Consider the following 6,000-nt stretch of genomic DNA (forward strand, 5'->3'; position numbering starts at 1 on the left):
AATTTTAGAAATAAAATCTGTCAACGCCGAGAAATATCTTCTCATTCCTGTTTAACTGTTTAGTCTGAAATTGACACAAGTTAATAGACATTAGATTATTGGTGGCCCTGCCTATCCTTAACCATTGAATAATAATCAGTTAAGGGAAATTGTGGTAACAAGTAATGATAGGATCTTTCTCGGCACCTAAACGTGAATGAGACTGATATATATATAACGAGAAGTTACCTGACATAAATACTAACCTGCGTAGTTATTTAATGTCTGACTAATAATACTAACGAGAGACTCACCTTCGTCTTACTAACCGGTATTGTAGTCAATGTGTTTATAACCTTTTTTGTTTAACGATTTGTGTTATCATATGTGATCCCACGGTCTTTGATTTGGTCACGGAAGTGATTTGTCTTCGATTTGGTCACGGAAGTGATTTGTCTTCGATTTGTTGATCTAGAGTTTAATTGTAATTAGTTTTTCCCTTTTGTATAATTAGTGTAGTGCTACATTTAGTCTTTGTTTTGAATACATTTGACAATTTATATCTTTGGAATTGGTGTCTGCGTCCAATTATTACAGAAATTGAGTTCTACAAGATTCCAGGATTCGTGATAAGGTGATACTATAAATTCACTTCTTTAATTGAAATGTATAAGTGTACCTTACGCTACAGCATGCGAGAGGCGGCGGGATCGATGCCCGCATTCTCCAAGGCCTCAGGTGCTCGTGCCCCGGTTTCGGGGGAGAGTCGCTCACTTTTCTTGCCGCAGACACAGGCGCAAGGCATTGCCTGTTTGCCGTAAGGTTATCAGACACAACGCGCCGGCGACGGCTGCAGCATTAGCACGCCGGCTGGCCCTTCCGAAGTTCCCCAAAAACGACCGAGATGCCGCTTCGACGTCGTAACCCCAGGAACGACCGCAAAGGCACTCCAACCCTCAATCTTCCGATCCGAAGTCAGACCGAAGAGACTGTATGATGTTTTAGATTAAAGATAGTATGCAGACCGAGCAAGTTAGATTTATCGAGCTAGCAAACAGCCATTGAGGCACCTGTTCGGGACGTACCCTGTAGAAATTCCTGTCAACGATAAAAGGATCAAACGGTGGAGAAAAAGCCCGCAGGATGTTTGTCAAAACTCTGTTTGTGGACTGAATGGCTTTCCCAGATTGGCAGGGACTGTTTTTGGTATTGACTGAGGGACAGTTGTAAAAGACAACCTCTCACCGGACCTCTGGCATACACCAAAGAAAGCCACCTCACCTCTCCCCCGGATCTCACAAAACACAATCCCCCCCGCCCCCAGGGAAGACAGACCGCAATCGGACTCGGGCTTGATTGGATGAACGGCCGCAAACATTCCATGTCATTTTCTTTTAAAGCTTCACTCGTGCTTGTAAAAAACCCAGGTCTCACTGAAAGAATGCCCTGACGTGGTTGCTTCCAAGCTAGCTGGTTTACAAAGTTCCTTTTCGCTTTAACGATGATTTCCAAGAAGGGAAATAATCTATCTGTAATCTGTCAACACAGGCACCTTCTTCTCCGTTAAGCCACGCGGTCACCACCAGGAAGGTGAACGCACCAGGCCGACCCGGAGTTTTCGCCAATTCGTCTCCAAGCCTCCCAAGAGGGAACATAAATAGGCCTTATTCGCAGACACAGGCCCTCACGCAGGGAGACCACCGCTTCACCGCCGCTGCCCCTGCCAAGGGCCCCAGGTCCCACCGAGACTTGAACTCAGATCGCTGGATTCAGAGTCCAGAGTGCTAACCATTACTCCATGGAACCAAGCCCGCTGCACACCTCTTGCCCGTGATGAAGGTTTCTGCTCTACGCACACGTCTCGCTCTGTCGCACGGCCAAGTCCAGAGTGAGCCAAGTTACGCCCAGAGTGCTGCATGTGGCGGGTCACTTCCGGAGCCGTCCCTGGTGGTCTAGTGTTCAGGATTCGGCGCTCTCACAGCCGTGGCCCGGGTTCGATTCCCGGCCAGGGAAGGTGGATCTGTTGCTCTTCCCATAGGACCTGTGTGGTGCATTTTCTCTCTCTCTATCTGTGATTAAATCCTTACTTATATACATATGTCCATGAACGTTTCTGGAGCTCATGTAAATCACATCACACGACGGGCCGTGATCTTTTCGGTCACTTTGAAAGTTTTGCTCATGACAATCCTTTTCTATTGCGGCACGATGGCTGCCACCGAGGAAGGAAAGTCGTCCGCAGTTGGCTGCAAGCTTGCCTGAAGCGCAGGAAAGGACTTACTCGCGACGTGCCACTTAAAGACTGAAGAAGTGGGGGTCGGCCTCACCGAGAGCCCTGAGGATCAGCTCACGTGGTAGAGTGCTCGCTTAGCATTGTAGCGTTATGTTGGGTGTATTTGGATAAGAGCATTTGGGCTCTGAGCTGAAGCACTGATCTAAAGAAAACCTCTCCCCCCCAAAGTTATCAGATTCCCTTAGCTCATCAGCTTGGAACTGGTTTGCATCAAAGTGACAGTTTTGGGGAGGATGGCACCAAGAAGAGGCCAAATAGTTTGGAATTCTGCTATGAGATGTCTGGAGAAAGGGGCCTGTAGGTGATAAAAACTCTTTGAAGTGGACGAGAGCCGAAATCCCGACATAGAGCTACGAACCCAGGCCAACCGGCATTTCCAAAAGATGGCATGGATTGACATCAGTCATAAATCAAGCCCCCCTCCAATAGGACACTGGGGGCTGAAACCGAAATCCAATCTCAAAAACTCAAGAACCAATCACCTCTTGATCTGACAGACTATAAGGAACAGCGGACAGTCTTTCTCGCTCTCTCTCACCTGAACCAGTAACTCGCTGCCACAGCTCAACCTGTAGCTCTGTTGCCAGAACCGGAACCAGAAACCAACTAAGTCTTTGCCGGCAACAGAAGAGTTAAACTGGGAGAAGGAGATTGAGCCGTACGAAGAATTCTTTTAAAGGACTTTATTAAATAAAGAACTTTACAGACTGCGCTGCCCGCCTGTGCCCACCTGATCAGTGGAGTTTTACAGCTGGACAATTGACTAAGTCGACTGTATACGAAAGTGTCAGTCATTTAAATAGCTATTTGAGTCTTAAGAAACTTGACCCTTGGAACAAACACGGCCCTGCTTTCCCCAAAGACTTTGTCTTCAAATAAGTACGTTGAGAGACCCTGCTTGCCAAGAAGATTTTGTGCACAACCTTGGAGCCTTCAAACCAGTGGAAAATCTGTTTGGAAACGACTCTACTTTCGCGAAACCCCAACTTCCAGGTGTATCGACTGAGTGGAAGTTCTTGGACAAAGCCGAACCGGACTGCCTTTGTTCCAAACCACACGGACCTCGTGCCGTGTGCTGTTATCTGAGCCCGAAGCCAGAGAGGCCTCTCTGCGACGAAGTTCAGATAAGTTTAACAGTTTGGAGTTCATGATTCATGACATTTGAGAAATCAATTAGAAATGTTAATCTGTGATTCATAACTCTAGAATGTGTAATATCATTTAGTTTTCTTAAATATAAATGTGTGTTGCATTAAACTGTTTTGTTGATAATTTTAGAAATAAAATCTGTCAACGCCGAGAAATATCTTCTCATTCCTGTTTAACTGTTTAGTCTGAAATTGACACAAGTTAATAGACATTAGATTATTGGTGGCCCTGCCTATCCTTAATCATTGAATAATAATCAGTGAAGGGAAATTGTGGTAACAAGTAATGATAGGATCTTTCTCGGCACCTAAACGTGAATGAGACTGATATATATATATATAACGAGAAGTTACCTGACATAAATACTAACCTGCGTAGTTATTTAATGTCTGACTAATAATACTAACGAGAGACTCACCTTCGTCTTACTAACCGGTATTGTAGTCAATGTGTTTATAACCTTTTTAGTTTAACGATTTGTGTTATCATATGTGATCCCATGGTCTTTGATTTGGTCACGGAAGTGATTTGTCTTCGATTTGTTGATCTAGAGTTGAATTGTAATTAGTTTTTCCCTTTTGTATAATTAGTGTAGTGCTACATTTAGTCTTTGTTTTGAATACATTTGACAATTTATATCTTTGGAATTGGTGTCTTCGTCCAATTATTACAGAAATTGAGTTCTACAAGATTCCAGGATTCGTGATAAGGTGATACTATAAATTCACTTCTTTAATTGAAATGTATAAGTGTACCTTACGCTACAGCATGCGAGAGGCAGCGGGATCGATGCCCGCATTCTCCAAGGTCTCAGGCGCTCGTGCCCCGGTTTCGGGGGAGAGTCGCTCACTTTTCTTGCCGCAGACACAGGCGCAAGGCATTGCCTGTTTGCCGTAAGGTTATCAGACACAACGCGCCGGCGACGGCTGCAGCATTAGCACGCCGGCTGGCCCTTCCGAAGTTCCCCAAAAACGACCGAGATGCCGCTTCGACGTCGTAACCCCAGGAACGACCGCAAAGGCACTCCAACCCTCAATCTTCCGATCCGAAGTCAGACCGAAGAGACTGTATGATGTTTTAGATTAAAGATAGTATGCAGACCGAGCAAGTTAGATTTATCGAGCTAGCAAACAGCCATTGAGGCACCTGTTCGGGACGTACCCTGTAGAAATTCCTGTCAACGATAAAAGGATCAAACGGTGGAGAAAAAGCCCGCAGGATGTTTGTCAAAACTCTGTTTGTGGACTGAATGGCTTTCCCAGATTGGCAGGGACTGTTTTTGGTATTGACTGAGGGACAGTTGTAAAAGACAACCTCTCACCGGACCTCTGGCATACACCAAAGAAAGCCACCTCACCTCTCCCCCGGATCTCACAAAACACAATCCCCCCCGCCCCCAGGGAAGACAGACCGCAATCGGACTCGGGCTTGCACCTTTTGATTGGATGAACGGCCGCAAACATTCTATGTCATTTTCTTTTAAAGCTTCACTCGTGCTTGTAAAAAACCGAGGTCTCACTGAAAGAATGCCCTGACGTGGTTGCTTCCAAGCTAGCTGGTTTACAAAGTTCCTTTTCGCTTTAACGATGATTTCCAAGAAGGGAAATAATCTATCTGTAATCTGTCAACACAGGCACCTTCTTCTCCGTTAAGCCACGCGGTCACCACCAGGAAGATGAACGCACCAGGCCGACCCGGAGTTTTCGCCAATTCGTCTCCAAGCCTCCCAAGAGGGAACATAAACAGGCCTTATTCGCAGACACAGGCCCTCACGCAGGGAGACCACCGCTTCACCGCCGCTGCCCCTGCCAAGGGCCCCAGGTCCCATCGAGACTTGAACTCGGATCGCTGGATTAAGAGTCCAGAGTGCTAACCATTACTCCATGGGACCAAGCCCCCTGCCCTCCTCTTGCCCGTGACGAAGGTTTCTGCTCTACGCACACGTCTCATCTGTCGCACGGCCAAGTCCAGAGTGAGCCAAGTTGCGCCCAGAGTGCTGCATGTGGCGGGTCACTTCCGGAGCCTTCCCTGGTGGTCTAGTGGTCAGGATTCGGCGCTCTCACCGCCGCGGCCCGGGTTCGATTCCCGGTCAGGGAAGGTGGATCTGATGCTCTTCCCCTAGGACCTGTGTGGTGCATTTTCTCTCTCTCTATCTGTGATTAAATCCTTACTTATATACATATGTCCATGAACGTTTCTGGAGCTCATGTAAATCACATCACACGACGGGCCGTGATCTTTTCGGTCACTTTGAAAGTTTTGCTCATGACAATCCTTTTCTATTGCGGCACGATGGCTGCCACCGAGGATGGAATGTCGTCCGCAGTTGGCTGCAAGCTTGCCTGAAGCGCAGGAAAGGACTTACTCGCGACGTGCCACTTAAAGACTGAAGAAGTGGGGGTCGGCCTCACCGAGAGCCCTGAGGATTAGCTCACGTGGTAGAGCGCTCGCTTAGCATTGTAGCGTTATGTTGGGTGTATTTGGATAAGAGCATTTGGGCTCTGAGCTGAAGCACTGATCTAAAGAAAACCTCAACCCCCCAAAGTTATCAGATTCCCTTAGCTCATCAGCTTGGAACT

General features: G+C 46.9%; 3 non-coding genes across 3 annotated transcripts; 2 read left to right on the top strand and 1 right to left on the bottom strand.

Moving 5' to 3' along the window:
* Positions 1 to 1,713: 1,713 nt before the first annotated feature.
* trnaq-cug (transfer RNA glutamine (anticodon CUG)) lies at positions 1,714 to 1,785 on the bottom strand. The gene has a single exon. It is a non-coding gene; the product is annotated as a tRNA-Gln (tRNA).
* A 135-nt stretch (positions 1,786 to 1,920) lies between these two features.
* trnae-cuc (transfer RNA glutamic acid (anticodon CUC)) lies at positions 1,921 to 1,992 on the top strand. The gene has a single exon. It is a non-coding gene; the product is annotated as a tRNA-Glu (tRNA).
* A 3,454-nt stretch (positions 1,993 to 5,446) lies between these two features.
* On the top strand, positions 5,447 to 5,518 carry trnae-cuc (transfer RNA glutamic acid (anticodon CUC)). Its single transcript has one exon. It is a non-coding gene; the product is annotated as a tRNA-Glu (tRNA).
* The last annotated feature ends 482 nt before the right edge of the window (positions 5,519 to 6,000 follow it).

The sequence above is a fragment of the Amia ocellicauda genome, chromosome 6 (assembly GCF_036373705.1).
Source record: "Amia ocellicauda isolate fAmiCal2 chromosome 6, fAmiCal2.hap1, whole genome shotgun sequence".
Taxonomy (NCBI): domain Eukaryota; kingdom Metazoa; phylum Chordata; class Actinopteri; order Amiiformes; family Amiidae; genus Amia; species Amia ocellicauda.